Source organism: Cornus florida, unplaced genomic scaffold (assembly GCF_030987335.1).
Source record: "Cornus florida cultivar Cherokee Brave unplaced genomic scaffold, ASM3098733v1 CherokeeBrave_3.0.0_Hap2_Chr04, whole genome shotgun sequence".
In the NCBI taxonomy this organism is placed as follows: Eukaryota; Viridiplantae; Streptophyta; class Magnoliopsida; order Cornales; family Cornaceae; genus Cornus; species Cornus florida.
Genome location: NW_026775574.1, coordinates 11,740,665 through 11,765,334, shown reverse-complemented (window position 1 = coordinate 11,765,334; position 24,670 = coordinate 11,740,665). Strand labels below are relative to the sequence as shown.

The following is a 24,670-nucleotide window of genomic DNA, read 5'->3' as shown; positions in this document are numbered from 1 at the left end:
TTAGAATAATAGTTCTAAGAGACCCTACACCTCGACAAAAACAAATAAATAAATAAATATTCAAATTTGGGTGTTCTCTCTTTAACATTGTCGAGTTAAAATTACCACATGATAATTAATTAATATTGAAGCAATTGCAGATCTTAAAAAAGAGGAAGCTAGAAAATTTTAAAATGATAAACAAAAAAAAAAAAAAGAAAATCTATATTTCTATTTTATTTTATAAATAGATGAATATTTTTTTATTAAATTAAGGAACAAATATATTTTAGTCTTATTTTATTAGACTTGTTAGCCATGGTCAGTCCTTAATGTTTTTTAATATTTTATCTTTTATTTTTGGTCCTTATTGAAAATAGGATTAATTTTCCTTTTTGTGTTTTGTAATGGGGAGGGAGCCTACGATTAGTTAGTTTTAAATGTATTAATTACTTTAACTTTTTTATTTTTATGGGACTCTACTAACATTACTTTTTAGACAAAAATACACTTTTAAATTATTCCTTTCTTTTTATCTCCTCTTTTAATGAATTCATATGGAGATGTGTACGTATGTATGTATGTATGTATGTATGCATGCATGTATGTATGTAATAATAATAATAATAATAACTAATGTGCTGTGAATGTATGCTGAAAAAAAAAAAAAAGAAAGAAGAAGAAGAAGAAGATAGAAAAAAATCCGAAAAAAAGGAAGAAACAAGAACAAGATACAGATTCTGAGATTTAAAAAAGATATAGATTAAAAGAGGAAATGTTGGTAGGGTTCTATAAATATAGAAAGTCAAAATAATTAATGCATTTAAAACTAACCAATCTTAACTGCAATTGTGAATGTACAGTCGCTTACGCTACTGCAATTTAAATTAATAGCTACTAACACTAGTTTTTTTTTGTAGTTCTTCCAATATTTGTAAAGTGCAAGGAAAATTGAAGAACAATTTAGCCTTAATAGAAATTGACATTCTACCAGGAATGTGGAAGCCAATCAATGATTGGAGCAAGGAGTGGACAACCAAACTGGGAATCCAGGTTCGCCAACATGCCCCATATCATAAGAATTGGGAGCATATACCATAACAAACCATGCCACACTGCCATATCATCTGCCAAGATGGAAGCCCGTTTATTGCCACATCACTACCATTCCATCTGTCAAAATGGGCGTCAACAAAAACAAACAACAAGTCATCTTCTTAATCAATAGGTTTTTATCTAACATTATCAGATTTTATGGTTGCATTCAGAACACAAGCATGGACTTGTAGATGATCTCCAAGACGTTAGTTCTATCAATCAAGAAATATAATTCTTATAAAAGTTCAGATGAATCTATATAAAAAAAAAAAAAAAAAAATCAGCTTCAAACAAGGGAAATTATTCATTCAATTAATCAGTTGTTCTGAGTTGAATTGGCTTAGATTTTTTTATTTCATTTGCACTTTTTTATTTTTCTATTTTGAGTTTAAAGAGCATCATCATACTGTCAAGACATAGAAAAGGTAATATTCTTTAGACAGCCACTTAAAATTTCAGGTTTGGGCAGTAGAAGAATTTGTTAAGAATAGATTGATTACCTTTCTTTTTTCTTTTCTTTCTTCTTTTTTTTTTTGTTATTTGATTGGTGCCGGCTTTTCTAATAGTCTGGCTCGGTATTATCAATAGAAGAATTTCATAAATGCAAGCATACCATTAATGATATTTCATTTTGGACGAAGAAGTGATTAGTTTAAAAACTCACATTATTTGCAAATTTGAAGACCTTCCTGAGACAAATCACTTACTAAAATTATGTCAGTGCTTGCCACTTTAGAAGTTGAAGAGTTCTTCTTTTATATTGTCATTATATCCCCCATTAATCATAGACCTTGATGATTTTTGAAAAATTGAAATATGGACATTCGCTCTAGTATCAACACCGATCACAAGTTTCCAATGAAAGTAATAAACTTTCTTTTTGTGAAATTCTCATCAATCACTAAACATGATTTGATCAGACGTATTGCAACCTGCTAGAGCTAACCCCTCACAAAAAACCATAAAATTTGGTTAGAGACAAAGTATCTTCAAATTGTTGGAACTTGGTCAGATAATGACAATATATTCAATAGTAAGAGGTGATAATCACATAAATATAAATATGTGATAAATAATAATAAAATTAAATATAATTTCAAATCAAAGCTTAGAAGCTCATAATGGCTTCTTGAAGATAGTTAAAGTCCCTCCTAGGTGCAATTGAAATATCAAATGACAGTAGTATCCCCGAGATTCAACTAAGCCAGATTCAACGATTTGTATGTCCATAGAGTGGGATTCTCTATGAACCAATATATTTATCTCCGTCCAATCATTTATTCAAAATAAAATATAATTTAAAAAATTATATTTAAGCACATATATCAACATATATATATATATAGAATGTCAGTCCACCTCCAAGCAAGTTCTTTCCAAAGGAGGCTATTAGTACTCGTAGTCGGTGAACCTGTTGCTGAGATACTAATGGCTTTGGAGCGTTTGATTTCAACCCCAATCTTGTTCAAGTACAGATTCATATTGAACAAAATGAGTCAATTGAAGAACTGGCATGGGATCATCTATTATTAGACATGTATTGAATGTATGCACGTGAAATGTTTAAAATTCCATAATTTGTTACTCAAAAGTTGGTCGGAATGGTCACAGGAATCCAGGCTGGAAGGTTAGAACCTTCGCCGGAATCCAGGTTTGTCACTGGAGTCTCGCCAAAAACTTCATTGGAACCTCATCGGAATATGCCAGAGTCTCGCCGGTACCTCACCAGAATTTGGGTTCATCGATGTTTCACCGGATTTCTCCCTCTCTCACAAGTTTGGTACATCTCATATAGAATATATGGGATCACCTCAAGCCCGTGTTTCAGATTGAGGTGGGTTTAAATGCGGCCATTAATCTATAAGCCCACTACCTTCCAACATTCGACGGCCAAGATCGCTCCATCTGCAACTATCAACGATGGACGACCCAGATCGCTTTGATCTTTCTAACCTCTTGAGCAACTCAAGAGTCTCATGAGATCGGATTGCTATGATCTCTTGATCATGTAACCTATAATACCCTAAGTTTAAAGGATAGTCCTGGTATTTTTAATAAATTATTTAAAGTGCGTTTTTGGTGTGTTAATTATTTATTTGTGTTTAATATTTGATTTATTTGAAATTATTTGTATTTTGTGACTTGTTTGATTTAATTGTCATTTAATTAAATGTTGTTGTTACATTGAACTACTTGATAAATTGGTTGTTTTAAAATTTAATTATTTGTTAATTGTTTAATTTGAATAGGTTAAATATGTAAATATGTTAACTAAGGTTTTAAATACATTTTTTTCAGTTAGGGTTTTCTTTGAGCCATCATACATGAATCAAATATGTATATGATTTAGGTTCTGTGGGCCGACTAGAATTAGGATTAGGGCTCTGTCTCTAATTAAACAAGGATTGGGGTTTATTATTTTTATGCCTATATATACATAGTTATAATCTGTATTAAGGGTTGGAAAACCCTACTCACGTAACATAGATACAGAGAGTTATAGAGTAAGGCTTTGAGAGAGCAAAGCAAGTTTGTGAGGTTTTCGACTTAGGCTTCAAGGTCAGACCTAGGAGAAGGGAAGAGTAGAAGTAATAGGAGGCTAGACAATGTTGCAGTGGTTGTCGGAAGTTAGGAAGACGGCGACAAGTTTTGAGTCTAAAACTACAGGCAAGTTCTCTTCTTCCTCTCTCTCGTTGGCCTGTGTTCTGTGCACCTGGATAGTCTCTAGGGTTTAATTGATCATTAACTGAAAATATATGTTTATTATATGATATTTTGATGATCTGTATATGTTAAAATAATTCTGTTACAGTAGTTGCAAAATCTGGGTTCAGTTCGTCGCTTTTATCATGTTAAATTTGTAGCAGATGTTATTACTATACTTGTTGTCAACTACTGTAAACTAGTCATGGGGGATGCTTTTAGGCTTAATCTGTCCGTCAGTCTGAGGATGATTAGCAGTACTAAGGTGTAACTCCGTACCTAAAGCCTGCTGAAAACTCTTCCAAAATCCAGATACAAAGCTCGAATCCCTGTCCGATGTAATAGATAATGGAATGCCATGTAGCTTCACAATCTCTGAAATGTAAAGCCTCGCCAACTGCTCCGAAGTGTAGTCAGTGCAAATAGGCAAGAAATGAGCTGACTTGGTCAACCTATCCACAATGACCCATATGGAATTATGCCCCTTGAAAGAATTTGGCAACCCTTCCACAAAATCCATAGATATGCTCTCCCATTTCCACTTCTAAATTGGTAGTGGCTGTAGAGCTCCTGGCGGCATCTGATGATCAATCTTAACCATCTGACAAGTACTACATTGAGAAACAAAAAGAGCAATGTCCCTCTTCATACCTGCCCACCAAAACTGCCGCTTCATATCTTGATACATCTTATCGCTTCCTGGATGAACAGAGAACTCAGAGTAATGAGTCTTAGTCATCACATCCTTCCTCAAATTATCAGCAGAAGGTACCACTAACCGTCCTTTGTACCTTAAACCTCCATCAGCCCCAACATAGTAGAATGGAACCTCTCCGAAAGCTATCTCTGTGACCTTGTCGACACACTGCTGATCGGTGAGTTGTGCTTGTAAAACCTTGCGAATGATGGAAGGTGTAACCACCATGCAAGCCATAAAAGGATCCGATAACTCATCCACACTCTTTAAAGCATTCCACTCAATAGTGAATAGAGCAGAAAGACTACCAACAGGTCGGCGACTGAATGCATCCGCCACTACATTCACTTTCCCTGGATGGTACTGTATAGAAAAATGATAGTCTTTTACAAACTCCAACCACCTGCGCTGTCTCATATTTAGCTCCCGCTGAGTGAACAAGTATTGCAGACTCTTGTGATCACTGAATAATCTGAAGGACTCACCCAACAGATAATGCCTCCAAATACGCAAGGCAAAGACCACTGCTGCCAACTCCAAATCATGTGTTGGATAATTAAGCTCATGAGGCTTAAGTTTCCGAGATCCATAAGAAATCGGTCGCTCCTCCTGCATCAATACACATCCAAGACCCTGCAACGAAGCATCCGTGTAAACAAGATACTCTATCCCGCTCTGCGGAGTAGCCAGAACCGGTGCAGAAGTCAGCTTCCTTTTCAGCTCATCAAAAGCTCACTGACAGTGTTCATCCCACACGAACTGTACACCCTTCTTGGTCAGATGAGTGAGTGGTCCTGCTATCTTGGAGAACCCCTGGATGAATCTCCTGTAATATCCTGCCAGACCAAGAAAACTCCGAATCTCAGTAGGTGATGTAGGCTGTCCCCACTCAACCACCGCTGAAACCTTGGCCGGATCCACTGCTATCCCCTTTTCTGACACCATATGACCCAGAAATTTCACCTCCCGCTGCCAAAATTCACACTTCTCGAACTTGACATATAACTGGTGCTCACGAAGCGTCTGCAAGATTATGCGAAGATGTCTAGCATGATCATCCTCCGACCGAGAATAGATCAAGATGTCATCAATAAAGACAATAACAAACTGATCCAAATAAGCCCGGAAGACTCTATTCATTAAGTCTATGAATACTGCAGGTGCATTAGTCGTCCCAAACGGCATAACTCGAAACTCATAAAAACTATATCGCGTGAGAAATGCTGTCTTAGGAACATCCTGCTCCCTGACCCTCAGCTGATGATACCCAGAACGCAGATCAATCTTGGAGAAATATGTGGCTCCCCTTAACTGATTAAACAAGTCATCAATCCTGGGCAAAGGATACTTGTTACGAATCGTAACATTATTCAACTCCCTGTAATCTATATACAGATGAAGCGAACCATCCTTCTTCTTTACAAACAGAACCGGTGCTCCCCAAGGTGATGTACTCCTACGAATAAAACCCTGGCTGAGTAACTGTTGAATCTGATCCCTCAGCTCTCTCATCTCTACCGGTGCCATCCTATAGGGTGCCCTAGCAATAGGCGCAGCGCCTGGAGCTAAGTCTATCACAAAATCGATCTCGCGACTAGGTGGCAACCCTGGAATCTCCTGAAATACATCCGGGAAATCCTGTACAATCAGTATGTTATTCAATGACACAGTAATCCCCTCCTCATTTTCCTCATCCACATGGAACAAATAGGTGCTACCGCCCACTTTAGAATGTGGCATAGCTACTACATACATATCCTGACCAGGTATGGTAAAAATAATAGATCTATCAAAACAAACAACTTAGGCATGGTAGTGAGACAACCAATCCATCCCAAGTATCACATCATAAGTGTGCATGTCCAGGACCAATAGATTGGCTAGAAATCTGAGTCTGCCAATATCTAGTGTCACAGGCCCATCACTCTTATGTATAATAGCTGTATCACCCAATGGTGTAGAAATACCCTGAGGTCTAGTGCATACCCTCGTCCTCATCCCAGACAAAACAACAAAAGTCCTAGCTACAAATGAGTGTGTAGCATCCGTATCAAATAAAACACGTCCATGCAAACCATGAATAAGAAACTTACCCTCAATAGTCTGAGGTGCCTGAACATCCTGTGGCATGGGGTTATACACCCTGCCATAGTGCAACTGCTGTGGTGTCTGTCCCTGAGTTTGCGGCGGTGCCGGTAAAGCCAGATGTGTCTGTTCCTGAATCCATGGAACCTGTGGAGCTGGTAAAGGCACTGGCGCCCTCTGTCCCTACTGCACATACTGTCTCTGTTCCTATCCTTGTCCTGCTTTAGGACACTGCCTGGTGGTATGACTATACTCTCCACAAGTGTAACAACTACCCTGGAAAGTACCAAATAGCCTCCTCTGTCGGTTAGCCTGTAGCTGACCCTGTCCTGCCTGTGGTCCTCCATTCTGTTGCCTCTGAATAGGTGCCCCATTCCGGTGAGCATCTGAACCACCTTTGTGCTTCTTCCAAGGCTGTTGTCCTTGGAACTTGCCTTTGTCATTCTACCGGTGACCATTGCCATTCCCCTTTTCAGCTGACTGATTAGTAGAGTCTTTATCTCCCCGCTTCTCACCACGAGCCTGTCTGATGTCCACAGTCAACTGATACTGTTGTAGAGCGGCGTCTACCACCTGAGCATAGGTAGTATAAGCTGGACTACCTGTAATAGCTCTCTTGATAGACCACATCAGTCCCTTGACAAAATTGTTACACTTCTTCTCCTCTGTATCCACCTCCTCCGGTGCAAAGAGAGACAAGCGTGTGAACTGCTGCTCATGCTCCGCCACTGTCATGTTTCCCTGCTGCAGACTTAGAAACTCGGTCTTCATAGCTGCCCTGATTGCATAGGGAAAATATTTCTCATCAAAGCGAGCACTGAACTCATCATAAGACAATGCCATCCTCTCCTCTGAGGTGGAAACTGACTCCCACCACTGTAGTGCATCCCCAACTAGCTTGAAAGTAGCAAGCATCTGCTTCTGAACCTCCGTGCACTGAACCAAACGAAGATGACACCCAATGTCCTGTTTCCACTGGTGAGCTGCTCTCGCATCGGTTGAGCCTGAGAACACAGGTGGACTCCCCTTTGTGAAAGAGCTCCTAGCCTTTCCCCAAGAATCCGTCTGAACCACTGGTGCTGGTACAGGTGCCGGCTGTACCTAAGGCTGATTCCGAAGTGCAGCTGTTACCCTAGCCTCTATAGCCCGAGCAACGAGGTCATTGAGGTGAGGAGGAATCTCTGGATCTCTGACCTGGTCTAGAGTCTGTTGAACATTCTCCTGTTCCTCCTGAAACTGATCCATGTCATCATGAAACCCAAGCCTTTGCTACTCTTCCTCCATTTGCTGATGCCGTAGGAGATATTGTTGCCTATGTGCCGTTCTCCTTTCCTTTCTAGTTCCTTGCATGTTTTGTCCATTTCTAGCGTTAACCATCTGTTAACACGAAAAGACAGACGTCAGTACCCTTTCCATACGAACCATAAGGAATACAATGAATCCTAACTTAAGCTCTATTCAAGAGAAAACGCTACGCGGAAGACTTAATACGAAAACATCCTAGAGCCACTTGAACCTGGAGTGCTCTGATACCAACTGTGATACCCCTTGGATCCGAGACACGGGTTGATCAGGCCCAAGCCCAAACCCGAGGGAATATCAAACAATTAATATTTTATAATGAACACGGAATACAAAATAAATTAAGAAATGAAATTAAAGCTGGAAGGAACTAAAAATAGAATCCGTAAAATATTATAATTATTAAAATCCATCAAACCTAAACTCCAAAACTCCATCAGTTTACAACTTGGGAATCTATCTCTAGCGGACTCCTATTAAACATCCAAACGGAAGATAGAACAACTGTAATAAACGTCCAGAAATAAAACTATAGAGAGAGCCCTACATCGTCGGAAGAGTGAATAGAGACCTCTGCTCAGCACGAACACGTCTAAGCTTGGAACTGTCGTGTACCTGAAAAATAGAAGTGGGTTAGGCCCACGCGCAAGTTCTATACTACTACAATCCAAATAGAGGCCCGATACGCATGTACATCCTAAACAATTCAACAATAGCTAATAGTCCGTAAATATATATATAGTCACACTAAAGGACTCTCACTAGACTACAGGCCGGTCTCAACCTGAATAGAGGTAACATGCTAAAACACACACGAAGTGGGCATATGTACCTATACCTAAACAGGGTACACCTCCAACCATCGTAGCCAGCTACACAGCCCGATGCATATATGCTCCCTAGCCATCGGTCCTGAGGCTCAAGCTCATACCGAGGCACCATAACAGTACATATATAAAATCCATCCAAAATCCCTGGTAGTGCCGCTCAACAAGTAGTTGCCATGACAATACAAATCCACGGGACTTAACTTTTAGTTAATCCCATCCTTATTCCAAGTAGGTGGGTAATGGTATTGTTTTAAAAACCAAACCCATCCTTAGTATGCCACCGTCCCATACCGGTGCCTTCTTTCCAATCCTCCAGTAGTCAATAATACCAATAAATCAAGTATATATCAACTAAATTCCAACATCCAACATTCAATGTTAGCAGTGATAAAATAAGCATTGATAAACAGGGTCACAACAACAACATATACATGCCCAATTTAAGTTGTTCCCTTTAGTCTGATATAAAGACAAAATTAATTAAAACTTCCATTTAACACCTTACAAATGACATACAGATATGTAGGATATGTATCACAAAATCCTAACCTCCACAGTTGATACTAACTGTGATAATGTAAGCATCAAAATAATATTCACAGTATGTATGTAGACACGCCCAAATTATAGTGTTCCACAAAACCGATCTAGTGTTCAACTCAAATCCTCCTAGTATTTAAGTTCCAACAGTTGCTATTACAGAAGTTAAGATAGCTATCATCTAGACCCATCCTTCCAATAATTTATACTAGCAGTGGTAAGGAAAAACGTGAACCACAGAACCACAATTCATCCACAAACATGCTTAGTCTAGGTTGAACAAGCATACAACACTACTGTAACTACCAGTTTCATAGCAAAACAGATATCATTTTAGTTTGGTTTAATCTTCATTAATCCTAGAATCATTTAAGAGTGCAAAGAGTATGAAGCCTAAGGGAAAGAGTAAGGATAGAATCTTGCCTCAGAAACTTTTGTTCAAAGTTTCAACGTCGTCTTCTTAAAAAATCCCGGCAAGTTCCAAAACCCGGTTACTGTTCACGGGTACAAAACACTATTCCCAAACTCAAAATCTGATCTCCACCGTTCAGATTGTGCGACACTGAGTCATGAACCTATCCTCCAAATTTTAGCTCGATCGGACCACGAACGAAGCAGGATCGAATGTTTGATGAAATCTGGGCAGAATGGAAAAAACCTGTGCGACCCAGTTACTGTTCACGAGTACGAATTACTGTTCCCGAGGTCAAACTCTGATTTCCACTGTTCAGATTGTGTGTCACTGAGTCATGAACCTCTCCTCCAAAATTCAGCTCGATCGGACCACGGACGAAGCGGTATCGGATGTTTGATGAAATCTAGGCAGAATGGAAAAAACCTGTGCGACCCATTTACTGTTCACGAGTACGAATCACTGTTCCCGAGGTCAAACTCTGATCTTCACCATTCAGATTGTGCGTCACTGAGTCGTGAACCTCTCCTCCAAAATTCAGCTCGATCGGACCACGGACAAAGCGGGATCGGAGCTTTGATCAAACCTTGGCAGGCTGTGAAAAACTGCGTTTTTCCTTCTTCACTTCCACAAAACGTGTGCTTTGTTTAAAAAAACCCTACACAGACGTCTACCTTATACTTATAGAGTTTTCCTAAACCCTAGGTTCATTTAAGTCCAACTCACAATCCTAACCGGCCCATCCAATTAACGTAGAAACCTACGACGGTTATAATATAAAACCCTAATTTATACTGTAATTAAAACTCTAATTAGATGTATTTACCTAATTACCCTATTCACCATTAAATATTTAACAAATAATCTAATTGAACAAAATAATAATTAGTAAACCCAATTAAACCAAATAAGACACACATAAAATAAGACACACATAGAATAATTATACCAATTACACTTAAACCATTAATGCCAATTAAATAATTAAAACACTAACAAGTAATTCCAATCAAATAACTAAACCAATTACACTTAAACCATTAATGCCAATTAAATAATTAAAAGATTAACAAGTAATTCCAATCAAATAACTAAACCAATTACACTTAAAACATTAATGCCAATTATATAATTAAATTCCAATCAAATAACTAAAAATAAATAACATTTAAATAAATTAAATCACCACAAAAGAAAACAATTAAGCACCTAATAAAAAAAAAATAATGACACATAATCAAATAAAATGCACTTAAATAATAAATTAAATACCATTAAATACCAGGAATATCCTTTTTAAAATTAGGGGTATACAGTGTATGACCATGCTTTCATTTCTCGGTTACTCTATATAAATTATATATATTTATATATATAAAATAAATTCAATAATAACAAAATCCATTTTCTTACCTATTATGGTTCAAAATTCTGCAATCAAGTTGAATCTTAATCCAATTGACTTTTGAAAATTCTCCAAAATTGTTCATGTAATTTTCATAAATGGACAAGAATATCTTATATTCTATCTTGGTCCCTTGTTCGTCACCACCACTTTTCACCAATGCCATTACCACCCAGGGCCGGCCCTGACCCAAGGCGACCAAGACAATCGCTTAGGGCCTCATAATTTAAGGGCCTCAAAATTTATAGGCCCATGCATTATGGGCCACCAAAAAATAAATAAATAAATAAATTTGTAACCAAATGCAGGAAATCATTTAAGGGGCCTCAAAATTTATAAGCCCGTGAATGATGGGCCACCAAAAAAAATTTGTAACCCAACAAATCATTTAAGGGGCTCAAAAAGAAAAAAAGAAAAAAAAGAAAAAAAAAAAAAAAGGCAAATGCTAGCAAATCATTTGAACCGCCAATCTCCATTCTCGTAACTCTGGTTCTCAAGAATCTCAACAAACTCAACTCTAAAGCTTACCCCCTCTCTCTGCTCAGTAAAACTACAACTGCAACAATCAAAAGTTTTTTTTTTTTTTTTTTCCTCAAAAATCAGAAGTTCAAAACCCAAAAACATCACATCGTTATCGTCTTCACTCTTTTGTTCCTCTCTCAGACTCTCTCTCTGTTCCAAAGTCCAGACTTCCAGTTCGCAGTTTGGGTTCGTTACTCGCATCGCATCTGCATCAATCTATCATCATCGTCGCTTATTCTTCACATCGCATGGTGGCCTAGGGCCAAGCACAACCTGCTGTGAGGTATCAACTACCAAGTAATCTTTTTGTTCTAATGTTTATAAGCAATCAAACAGATACTGAAGAATAAAAAGGCAGCAAGGGGAAACTTTTGGCCACCAGACTCGCATCTCTCTTATAACTCTGTTTCTTCTTAATAAAATTATCAGATTGGATTAATCAAAAAAGAAATAAACTGATTTTTCCTGTTCTCTATCTATTTTTATTTTTCCTCTCAAATGAACTTGGGGAAATAAATATTTCTCAGAAAACATTGAAATATAAGGGAAACAAACAGGAAAATGACAGATTTCTCCCGTACCATCATCATATTTTGATCATTTGATGCTTCTAAAAGTTATATTAGGCCTCTTTGTTAGGCAGGTTGTTAGTGAAATTTGGTTAGAGAAAAGCTCAGATGGTGACATTCTCCATTGTAGTTGGCTTGCCTCTGTTCCAAACTTCTAGTTCACGGTACTCTAATTCAAGTAGTTTTTAAACCAAAAAATTATTTTGATTTAATTTATCTTATTCTTCTATGTAAATTGTGAACTCAATGAATTTGTTGTAAATTTGTAATACAGGAGTTCCAAACTTCCAATCCAGCAATCCTTCACTCGAAGACATATTATTTAGACATCTCATGAGAAATTTTTGTTTTTCTGTAAATCATATCATTTAGACATCTCATGAGCAATCCTTCACTTGAAGACATATCATGAGCCATTGAGATAATCTATATTTTTTTTAGCAAAGCATTTTTTTTTTTTTTTTTTTAAGTTTAGTTTTATGTTGATTGCATTTCCTGTTATTTAGATTTCTAAGATTTCAAGATTTTTGACAATTATGTCTACAAGAAAATTTGAATTTGGGTAGAAAAAAAAGAAAAGAAAAAAGAATTGATGTAATCTCAAAAGGTGTTATTCATAAGTTTTTTTAGGAACAATGCACGAACTGAGAATTTAGTTAAAAATTTGGTGAATGAAGAACATAGGAATGAAGAAAATCTTAATGAACATAGAGATTTAATGAATGAAGATAGGAATGAGAATCAAAATGAAAAAAATGTGAATGAACTTGAAGATTTGGTAAATAAAGAATATATGAATGAGAATGATAATCTTCCTTTGAACATTAATGATCCAGGAAATTGGAAAAATATTGATAAAAAAATGAGAGATTTATTAGTTGAAAGAAGTTCTTAAAGAGATGCCAAACTTGAAAATTTTCCTAAAAATTCAAAAAATGGACATTTATCTTTTATATATTACATTTGACACTTGTCAAACGGTGAAAAATATGATAGGAGATGGCTAATTTATTCGAGTTATTTGGACAAAGTCTATTGCTTTTATTGTAAGTTGTTTAAATGTGACGAATAAAAAACTCATTTGGCAAATGAAGAAGTCAATGATTGGAAAAATCTTATTGACAAACTTAAAAGTCACGAGACTAGTCGTGAACACATTGTTAGCATGGGGAATTGGATTGAAGTAGAAATCTGATTACGAAAAAATGCAATAATCAATAAAATTGTGGAAGAAAAAATTAACAAAGATAGAGAACATTGGAGGCAAGTATTATTGAGAATAATTTCCGTTGTGAAAACTCTTGCTAGAAATAGTTTGGCATTCCGTGGGGACAATGAGAAACTTTATGAAGAAAATAATGGAAACTTTTAAAGCATAATTGAAATGATTGACATTTTAAGAAAAACATTTTTCAAATTCAAGCTAGATAGACAAATTCATTACCAATATCTTAGTCGCAAATTCAAAATGAATTTATTCTTCGGATATTGAATGAAATCAAATGTGTAATCATTAAAAGGGTTAAGAAGCAAAATACTTTCAGTTATTCTCGCTTATACTCCAGATGCAAGTCATGAAGAGCAAATGTCACTTATATTCAGATGTGTTAATGTTTCAGCAAGTCCAATAAGTGTAGAAGTGTTCTTTTTAGGATTTCTAAAAATGAATGATACATCAGGGGAAGGGCTTTTTGATGAACTTGTAGATGCTTTGAAAGGTTTTGAACTTGATATTGGTGATGTAAGAGGACAAGTGTACGATAATGGTTCTAATATGAAAGGAAACACGAAGGTGTACAAAAAAGATTACTAGATATAAATCTTAAAGCATTCTACACGCTGTGTGGTTGTCATATTCTTAATCTTGTACTTTGTGATATGCTAAACTCTTGTTTTAAAGCATTATCTTTTGTTGGAGTTGTACAACGCATGTATTAATTGTTTTCATCTTCCACAAAGCGATGGAAAGTTCTCACACAATGTTAAAGGTTTTACACTTACGCCACCATCACAAACACGTTGAGAAGGTCAACTAGAAAGTGTTAAAGCAATAAGATTTCAAGCTCCAGATATAAGAAATGTTTTAATTCACTTAGCAAGTACTAGTGAAGATCCCAAGACAAAAAGTGATGTTGAGTGCTTAGCTACATATGAAATTGAGAATTTTGAATTCTTAACAAAGTAAACAAATTTATGCAAACAGAGGACATGCAAATTAATGTTACTATAGATCTCTTAAAAGGACTCATTTCTTTTTTTTTTTTGAAACTTATAGAGAAAATGGATTTAAATTCTCTATGATTGAGGCTAAAGATCAATCAATTCGACCAAAAGCTCTAGTTTGGACGGTGTATATCCATGCCTTCGTTTCTCGGTTACTCTATATAAATTATATATATTTATATAAATAATAAATTCAATAATAACAAAATCCATTTTCTTACCTATTATGGTTTCAAAATTCTGCAATCAAGTTGAATCTAAACCCAATTGACTTTTGAAAATTCTCCAAAATTGTTCATGTAATTTTCATATATAAATGGACAAGATTACCTTATATTCTATCTTGGTCCCTTGTTGATCACCACAGCCTTCCACCAACTCCATCACCACCTTCCACCACCGCTGATACCTTCCACCACCACCACTGCTGTCACCTTCCATCACCATTGTCGTCCCCACCTTTTATCACCTGTGCCACGCGGTGCCGAATTTGCACTTTTCATTAGGGGCTTGCTGTAATTGACTAGGATAAGAAACAATATGGTCAAGAAAACTCACCAAATGTTTTTTTTTTTTTTTTTTTTTTTTTTTTCATGATTCCTTCTAATAAAATTTCTTATAGGAAAGACTTGTCAACAGAGGACTTTTGACACGAGAAAGAGGACATTACCAGCCATCCTTTTCAATGTACAACTCTTTTCATGTGAAGTTGGACCAACTCTCTCACGAGCTCGTCCAAATCTCTTTTGGAGCTCCCACCATCCTTGGTTGCTTCAAGTGCTTTATATTTCAGCTCCTTTGCTCTCACTTTTTCAATTATGCTCCCACTCATTGACTCGGAAATTACCCGAGCCAACTGGGCCGATTAAGGCACCTGGTCCGCACCCTCGCACACTCGAACTGCAGCCCCCAAGTCCTCCACCAATATCCTAGCATTAGCATATTGCTCCGCCTCCAAGATCATCACCCCAGCCACTATTCCCTCCAACACAGAGTTCCACCCGCAGTGACTCACGTACCCACCCACGGCTCGGTGACTCAGGATTGCTACCTGTGGGGCCCATCCCATCCGGATACGCGATCCTCAAACCCATCGGGTACCGATCCATATCCATCTGCCACTTGTTGGGTCGTTACCGGTTTTATAACCCAAATAAATCGAACCCCACTCTGGTCAAGCCCAGAAGTGAGGGCTTCTATTTGGGCCCTCTTCAAAAACTTTTGACTACCAAAGCACACATACAAAACAGACCCATCAGGGCACTCATCGAGCCATGCCAACACACAATCACTCGTATCTAGTGAAGGGTTAACCCTACCCATATTCTCAACCCCACCCCCCAAATTAAGTGGTCCAACCCCAAATATACGCCCGTGCCCCATTTTCTTCTTCAAGTGATCCAAATACTGGCCTTCAAAAGCATCAAAGGAATTGAAAACGCACCCCCAACCCGAAGTATTTGCAATCATGCCATTCTTTACAAACTCCCACCCGGGATCCGAGTCTCTGTGTTGCCGGAACAGAAAAGGAAGATGCTCCTCAATAAAACTCAGAGACGTCGGTAAATGAGTAAAATTAACCACAAGTAAAAAACGACGGTGTCTACATTGCGATAAAGTTGATCATTGACAGAGGCATAAAAAGCCCCGGATGAGAAAAATGCAATCCTGGGGATACCGAGGTGGTGGGCCAGGTGGTGGGTCCACCCAAGGAGGAAATCAGAGAGGAGAGCAACAGGGGGTGCATAATGGGACTGAAACCACTGGATTATTGGATCATGAAGCTTACTCAATGCGTTGATGATGGGTACGATGCCGGAGAAGCCGACGCCTCTGACGTTCACGACGCCGGAGGGGAGAGAAGTGTGGTATGGGAAGGGAAGGACTAGAGTTTGGATTGAAGGGTGTGTGGAGAGAAGTGTGCTGAGTGTGGGAAGGTTTTTGGGTGTGACCAAGATGGTTATGGTTAGGCCATGGAGAGATAATTGGTGGGTTAGGTCCAGCATAGGTAGCATGGACGCCTTCCCCGGAAATAAATAGATGGGGGGAGTATATAAACTTTCCTACGAAGTGAGTTTTTTTTTTTTTTTTGGTTCCATTTTTTCAATTTACGGTTTGTAACAAATTAAAATCAAAATATTACTTAAAACAGTAGCTTTCTATATCTTAGATTAATAATACAGGAGGATGGATAAATATACCGTGCTACTCCACCCCATGACACTCGAGAACAAAATCTTACTTTTTTATAACCAAAAGTCTATATGTTATGAGATATAAAAATATCGCTCTCTTTCCATGAACGCATGCAACATTGAATTACCCAAAAAAAAAAAAAAAAAAAAAAACAAAAACAAAAACACATGCAACAGTCGCTGTAGATTGGAACCCATGCTTAAAGCCTTAAACAATGAATGTCAGCACTTTATTATTATTATTATTATTAAAAAAAAAAAAAAAAGACTTTCTGCATTTTCCTCTGAAAGGAGAGGAAGATCTAAAGGGTGAATGTCGCAATTTCATCACTAAAAATTGATTAAAGTTCAGCATTTATAAGTCAACTTCAATGATTACAAAAACAAAATGCAACAAACCCTCTACAAACAACAGAACAGCAAGACCCAAAAATAAAAATAAAAATTCCTATTGCACCAAATGTATCATAGAGTAGATGTGAACACAACTTTCCTAATTTTATTCTTGAAGAACTTATGCTTATTCCGCGGAAGCAAGTCAGCCAACCCTTTTCAAATACGTTGATGTTATATGTGTTTGGAAGTATTCAATTGATTATTTGAAAATTATAAAAAATTTCAAATAAAGTTTTATAAAAATAAAATTTTGAACTACATTTATTTTAATTTTAAATTTAAGGTGCCGATTCGATATTCTTAAACGAAAAATAATCATACTCATATTCGAAGAGTAAGTTCTCCTCTGAATTAAATCCCGATTTGATATTCTCAAACGAAAAGTGACCATACTCACACATTGCTCACTGAATCAGATCCTTTCATAAAGTTATGGTATATGCTTATGAGCTTTTTTTGGAGATTAAGTAAAAGGAGGAATATTATGTTAAAGAATTAAGTAGGAAGGTGAAATTTCACCACTTCAATGAAAATGTGATGAGACCACAGTGGTATAGGATAGATATGGCAGAAAAAAAGTGTTCTAGTGACAATTTTGATTTTTTTCCCTTTTTAGTTTTTGTACTAAGAAAAATTGTACTTCTGTTTGGAAACTGAAATTGTTGTCCCAGTTGTCATAAATGAGTTGTAATTAATAGTAGGATGATTAAGAAACCGAGAAACTTTGAGAATGCAAGTGAAGTTATGTTTGGTAGCAAGAATATAGATACCCTAGATTTGAAATTTAAAATTTGAAAAAATTTAGTTCAATATTTATATTAAATTTTTTTCAATTTTAAATTTAATGGTCAAATTATATATTGAGGAGCGGACTCAGCAAGGGATAAAACTAATAATATGAATACAAAATTTAAAAACATTATATTTTTATTCACGCTATAATTTTTAACATATATTTTTAATGTAAAGGATCAGAGATAAGGGTGGTTATTAATAAAAAAAAATTACATATTTCATTTCATTAAGTGCATTAAAAGTATATTTAGTCAATTTTTGCATAGATATGTAAAAAATGGACAAAATAATTAACCTTATCATATATCCCATATATCAAATCAAGACAATCTTTCCAATATGTTTTAGGCAAGTTTTGCTCCTCATTGCATTGAATTTATAAGGAAGCAAATAACTTGGTTTAGATACATTCTAAGGTGTAATTTATTTGCTTCTTGTAGGGAAAAAATAATAATCAGGTACGACTACCTTTATTTATTTATTTATTTATTTATTTTTTTTTTGTGACAACGGAGCCAAAAGGCCCCAAAACAAAAGCAACCCAACCGCCACAACTAACCCCCAACATCCTCCAGCGCAAGTTGTTGAATTAAAGAAGGAATTGGCGATAAAAGGTGATCCACCTGGATAGAAGATGAAGATAGCTAAGCCAATGCATGAGCTACCCTGTTGCCAGAACGACGAACATGAGACAAATACACTGACTGAATCAGCTGTAAGTCTCGTCGAATATCATAACAGAGAGAAGCAATTTCAGATGGTGCCATATCGTCGTCATTCAGCACACCCTCAACAACAGCCTTAGCATCGGATTCAAACCAAACACAAGAAAAACCCAACTCCGAAGCCCAAAACACCACACGTTGACAACCAAGACACTCAGCAGCCAGAGCCGAAGAGGCAGGAAACTGCGGGAAAACAACCGCCTGAAGAACCATGCCGCGGAAATCAAGAAAAACTACCCTACCCCCTCCTAATGACATACTCCTAGAAAAGGAAGCATCGAAATTACACTTGACCTGTCCAACCGGAGGTGTAATCCAAGAACCCACCAACGGAATGGATGAAGCAGGATGAAAAACAGAACAATGAGACCTGGCATCCTGAAATTCCCAAAAACTTGCTACCGCACGCTCGACAACCAAGTCAGCCCCCAGAGCACCCCTTCAAACACTAAATGATTCCTCGTCTTCCAAATACCCCAAGCACAGAAAGAAATCAAACTAAGAACCCCAGCTGAATCAGACGAATTTGTAGCTACTTGAACAAAAAAAGACTAACCTTCCCAAAATGAAGAAATATTAGAATCAGAAAAATCAAAACAGAAAGGTGACAGCTTCCAAACCTATAAAGAATGAGGGCACAGGAAAAACAGATGCACCATAGTCTCCTCCGTACTACCACAATGAGGACACAACAATGACACACCACAACCCCTCGCCATCAAGGAGACCGTAGTGGGCAACGCTTGATGACAGCAGCGCCAAAGGAAATGTTGCACCTTAGATAAAATCTGACAACGCCATATAGAATTCCACGAACCATTAGACACCTGAACACCTAAAAAATTAGTCATCGATAGAGCAAGCTGATAAGCTGAATGAACAGAAAAAAAAAAAAAAAACCAAACTTGTCAGGCCCCCAGATTGGAACATCCGGTTTATCCCAACAACTAATATGCAATTTCATAATTTCGCAAACCACAATAAGAGATTACAAAAGACGCAAGACATCCTCCTTCCAAGTACGGGTAGTAGAATCAATTAAATTAGCCACCCAGAAAAATGGAACACCATGTGCCAGAGGTGGAATCTTCTAAGAAAGCGCAAGAACCCAATGATCATCCCAAATACGAGTAGAACGACCATTCCCAATCAACCATCTCAATCCACAACGCAATAAAAGTTGAGAAAACCAAATATTTTGCCACCCCATGAAGGATTATAGCCCAGCTGCGCATCCAAAAAAGAAGAGGAAGGAAAATACTTAGCCTTCAATAGCTGAAACAGCAGGCCCTTTTGCTGAACCTGAAAATGCCAAGCATGTTTCGCTAAAAGCGCCAAATTAAATGCCTCTAGATCCCGAAAACCAAGACCACCCCTCTTCTTACCCCTACATAATAGGTCCAATGCACCCAATAAATAGCTCGATTTTTATCCTTATTGCACCACTAAAATGCACGAATATGCTTCATCAAATCCAAACACAAAATGCGAGGCAGCTTAAATGAAGACATCACATACGTCGGCAAAACAGTTAATACCGCCTTAACAAGCACTTCATTACCGCCCGCCGACAAAGATTTAGATTTCTAGAAAGACAAACGGTCCTGCAGCTTAGAAAAAAGGAATTGAAAAACATCCCGCTTAGACCGTCCCAAAAGAGCCGGCACACCCAAAAATACCTATCATTCCAGCTAGTTAACTGCAAACCCAAACAGTGACTAATAAAATGGCGCATTGAACCAGAAGCATTTTTTGAGAAAAATATAGACGATTTACTAAAATTCACTTACTGGACAAGTGCCGACTCATAATTAGCCAAAATACGTTTCAAAACCCGAACCTCTGGTTCCACCGCAGCACAAAACACAACTGAGTCATCTGCAAAAAAAGGTGAGAAATAGAAGGAGCTCCCCGACAAATTTGAAGGCCTGATAACAGCTGGGCTTGCTGCGCACTCAAAGTGGCAATGGAAAGAACTTCAACATAAATAATAAAAAGATACGGGGGCAAACAATCACCTTGGCGTAAAACCCTCGAAGGATAGAATAAGCCAACAGAATTCCCATTAATTTTAAGAGAATAAGACACAATAGAAATACAAGCAAAAATCATTTAACCCTAGCCGGCGCAACATGTGCAATAAGAAACCCCATTCAATTTGATCATATCCCTTGCTCATATCAAGCTTCAGTGCCATAAAAGCTTTACGCCCCTTTTGCTTATTTTTTAAAAAATGCAACAGCTCATAAGTAATCAAAATATTATCCGTGATATGTCTACCTGCAATAAAAGTACACTGGGATTCACTGATAAGGGATTGAATAATCCATTTCAAACGATTACTCATAATTTTTGCTATTATCCGATACGAAACATTGCACAAAGAAACAGGCCTATAATGACTGACCAGTGTAGGAGAGTGTATTTTAGGAATTAACACAATATTGGTGTGATTAAAACAAAATAATAAATTCCTCGAGGCAAAAAAAACTAGAAATAACACGAACCACATCAACTTTAATTACCTCCCAGTACTTTTGATAGAAAAGTGGACTCATCCCATCAGGGCCAAGGGCTTTTATTGGGGCCATGGAAAACACGGCCCGTAGGATGGGATGACGGAGGAGACAAATATTGCCTAATTTTTGAACTTGACTAATTTTTCGTTGTCTTTCCAACGGTGTGCTCGGTTACATCCGGATCTTCCTGGATAATTACCAGTTTACCCTTTTAACCTTAAGTGCTCGTTTTTCTTTGTTATGCCGTTTCTCCTTCATCTGGACTCCAAATCATGCGATTGTTGAGTCCATCTTGATTAGTTTTTCGTTCTTCTTCCAGCGGTGTGCTCGGTGGCACCCGAATCTATAGTTTTCAGAAATGACTATTTTGCCCCCGGGGGCTTATTTGTCATATTTTTGATCTTTTGCTTCCTCATCAGTTCTTATTGAGTTCCATGACCTCATGGAAGGTCACTTTGACTTCTTAGAGTCTTGTTTTCTGTTTCCGCTTTTGCATTCGCATCCGTTATCGGATCATCCTTTCGATTCATCACTGACGCACTGGCCTAAAAACCAGGGCCGTCATAGGTGGTATCAGAGCTCCTAGGTTCGAAAACCTTAGGACGATGGGTTTTGGGTGCATATCATGCTTTTGTTGGTGTACCTTGATATATTTATATGCCTTTGATAACATGTTTTGGTATTATAACATGTTTACGTGCTTCGTTTGATAACATGCTCGGTGTGATGACATGTTTTCTGTACTTATATGCTTATGTGTTTAAAAGTATCTTTGTTTGACATGTTTGCTTATATGGCACCTTGAGTAGATAGTCCATTGCTATGATGCATGCTAGCTGTTTACTTTTATGTCTGGTTTTGGCATTGCCTCTTAGGATTTGTCGTATCCCTTGGATGCATTCTTGTTTCACGAGTTTCCTCTTTGGATAGGGGAAATTCATTCTGTAAGGACCCATGTCGGGAACCTTCTTGTCTGTTCTGTCAATCGATGCGAGTAAGGCTCATGTGAGCGTAGAGGACTGCGATTCATTTCCTTTTCCTTCGTGGCTTCTAAATCTAAGACCTTAAGCGTATGGTGCCAGTGTCATTGTTGTCAGAGTTTTGGGATTAGCTACTCCAACTCTCGCAGATGCCTGGTTCCCGCAGAACTTTTGGTAATGATCGTTTCTAACATTGATGTCATTTGTATCGAAAAGTTCCCTTCTGAGGCATGTTACGAACTAGTGCCTTATATTGTCATGCTACCTTGCTGACGAGTAAGTATGGGTAGGTTCTGGTCACTATTCGTATTGCCTTGTCACTCTCTTCTTCTATCATGTTTCAACGTTTCGTTGTCTTGGGATTTTCTCGGTAGTTAACATTGAGTTAACGTGCCGATTTGTATGGGGTGTTGTCTCAGTTCATAATTTCGCATTCCTTTAGTTGATCTTTAGACTTTAGGATTTGTCCTTAAGTGCGTTGTGAGCTGTCACTTGATTTGACCTTTTGTTCGGTCATTATTCTGTTCTTTTTGGTATGTTCCTAATTTCGGGGACGAAATTCCTTTAAGGAGGGTAGGTTGTAACGGCCTGGTCATTTGCCTCCCTTTCCCTTTTTTTGAAATTCTACGAATGAATTTTTTTCATTTAATTTTCTTTTCTAAGCTCTGTTTCGTGTCGCTTAGTGTCATCTCGAGTGCTCGAAATTGGTTTCTGAGACTCTTTCATGTGAATTGACAATTTCCTTTGAGGACCGAGTCATTTTTGCATTTTCACTTTTCGAACACTACGCGTCTTTCGGCCTTTTCCCTGTTTCATCATTTTCCCTATTCTGTCTTTTCCCCATTTGTCACATTGTTGGCACAAACCTCATTTCTCATGCTTGGAGTTGGTTTTTGACTTCACGTGCCTTCATCTTGAGTGATTTTCTCGAAATACGTATCTTTACTTTTGCAAGAAAATACTCTGGTTGCTCCCGGTGTCCATAAGGGCGTGGATACACAATTCTTCATAATCTTTTTCATTTCTTGGGGTGTTTTTCATAAATATCTTTTGAAGATATTTTATTTCAAGGGTATCTAAGAAAATATCTTTTGGAAGATATTTTCATTCTGGGGCAGTTTCGCGGTCAGCCCTTTTTGTAGGGACCATTGTGCAATTAACGAAAGTTATTGCAAAATATCTCGTCTGGAGCTTGGATCCTTGTACGGGATTCATTTTCACATTTCGTCGAGTCGTGGACTCTTAGAATTCCATTATGGTCAATTTTCTCCAATTTCAGAATTTCTGGACCCGGTTGCCGCCGAACTTGTTCGGGCCATAACTTTCTGTTCGGGACTCAGTTTTTGACGCCATTTCTTCTGTTTTTCATATTTTCTCATTTTGAATCTTTTTCGTTCATGGAGTTTTGCCGTTTGAACTCGTTTACTCAAAATTCACTTTTCCGGACCCGGCGGGGCCCGTTCGGGGCACTTTTTGAGATTTCTATAAAAGGGAGATGAGATATTCCATTCTTCATCTTCCCCACTCCCCTTGCACGACCTAAAGCAGCCATGGATGCCCATGGAGCTGCCACATTCTCTCTCCTCCTTTGATTTACTTTTCCTAAGTGAAAAGTCTTCGGCTTTCACGTTTTTTGTTTCCCTCGACGTATTCTACCATTCCCCCTTATTAGAATTCATTTTTGACCATTTTTTGAGTTTGGGTTTGAGGTCAAGTTGTGATTTTCATGGGGCTTCCTTCGGATTCATGTAGATCGTGTTGTCCCCGACAAAACCCTTCGGTTTCAGCGGATTCAGAACACTTTTTTATCGCTAGGCCTTGAGGTTTTCATCTCAAATTGAGGTAGGGGGTGTTATAATTTACTTTCTTGCTCTATTACATGCTTGTGATGCTTATTCAACTCAATTGCATGCTTGGATATTAAATCTAGAATTTTTTATTATTTATTTTTTAGTATGAAATTTAATTTTTCCGGTGAGTTACAGCATGTTTTAAACTTGTGGCTTGACATTATATTACACCTTGATATGTTGATTAACATATATTAAAATTGGAGCATTTGGATAAGAAGTGAAGATTTTATTTAATATTTATCTTGAATAAAATATTAATTCATGTGGCCTTAACTAGCTTGAAATCAATGTTTGATAACATATTATATTTGGTCTTAGCATACTCTTCAACATAGTTGAATTTGAAAGTAATTGGAGGTGTTTTAAAAATTAGTAATTATTAATTAACTTGATTAATTAAGTTGCCCCGAGTGCACTATTCACTCCATTTGAATTCTGACTTGATATTCTTGATCCACAAGCCATATAGCTTCACATATATTTGATTTAGAATATTCGGTGAGGTTTTGAAACATTTCATTTAATTAATTTCCTTGTTTAATATTTAATCCTCATGGTGATATACAACTTGGAATTGAATTGGCATGTTAGAAAATTAAGCTTTGGTATGATTGTTCACATATATTAAATTGGGATTAATTGCATGAGAATTGCAACTTTTATTTTATATTTAACTTTAGTGAAAGTTTAATTCACATGGTCGTAAATTGAATGAAATAAACTTATAATGTGATATTGCATTAGTCCTTAGCATGTTCTCTAAGATATATTAAATTGAGAGCATTTGGTTAAGTTTGAAAATATAGAGATTTTAATTAAAAGAATTAATAAAAATCTATTTT

The 24,670-nt window shown here is 37.3% G+C and overlaps 1 pseudogene; it reads right to left on the bottom strand.

Annotated features, from left to right (window-relative positions):
* Positions 1-742: 742 nt before the first annotated feature.
* Positions 743-16,686, bottom strand: LOC132302725 (UDP-glycosyltransferase 89A2-like; annotated as a pseudogene).
* Positions 16,687-24,670: the final 7,984 nt, after the last annotated feature.